Source organism: Triticum aestivum, chromosome 1A, assembly GCF_018294505.1.
Source record: "Triticum aestivum cultivar Chinese Spring chromosome 1A, IWGSC CS RefSeq v2.1, whole genome shotgun sequence".
NCBI lineage: Eukaryota > Viridiplantae > Streptophyta > Magnoliopsida > Poales > Poaceae > Triticum > Triticum aestivum.
In genome coordinates this window covers 105369744-105370388 of record NC_057794.1, presented here as the reverse complement: position 1 = coordinate 105370388, position 645 = coordinate 105369744, and positions in this window count along the sequence as shown.

The window sequence follows — 645 nt, the reverse complement described above, 5'->3', positions numbered from 1 at the left end:
CCCTCGCTCCGCGCCGTCCCCCCCTCTGCCCGATCTGGGCCGGGCACGACGCCCCACCCTGCCGAAGCCGCCGGCGCTCCTCGCCGTCCTCGACCTCCTCCTCGCCGACCCTCCCTCTCCCTGGCCCCCCCTCTGCCCGATTTGGATCAGGAGGGGGCCGTCCCGACGCCGCCGGCGCCCTCGACAACGCCGCCGCTCGCCGTCCCTGGGACCACCTCGACGCCGCGCCTCGTCGCCCGATGCCGTCCGAAGCTACTCCACCTCGCCAACCTCGCCGGACCGCCGTCGTCCTCGTCCTCCTCCTCGAGCTCGAGCCCGCTGCCCCGTCCCTACAACTCCCGGTGAGGCCACGGCCTCCGCCCTCCTCCTTACCCTCTCCCTCACGCGCCTCGCCGTTCCCTGCTCGTGGCCCCGCTCCCCACGGCCCTACTCGCCGGCCCGCGCGCGCCTGTCGTGTCCGCGTCCGGCCACAGCCCTCCGCCCCGTCTCTGGGCCCCGTCCCCGCTCACCACCGTCGCCACCTCGCACTGCTGCCGTGCTGCTCGCCCGTGACGGCCGCGCCCTGCGCCCCTCCTGGCGAGCCCCGTCGCTGCTCCCACTGTTGCTTCGGCCTCCGGCGGCCGCCCCTGCATCACGCGGCCCGCC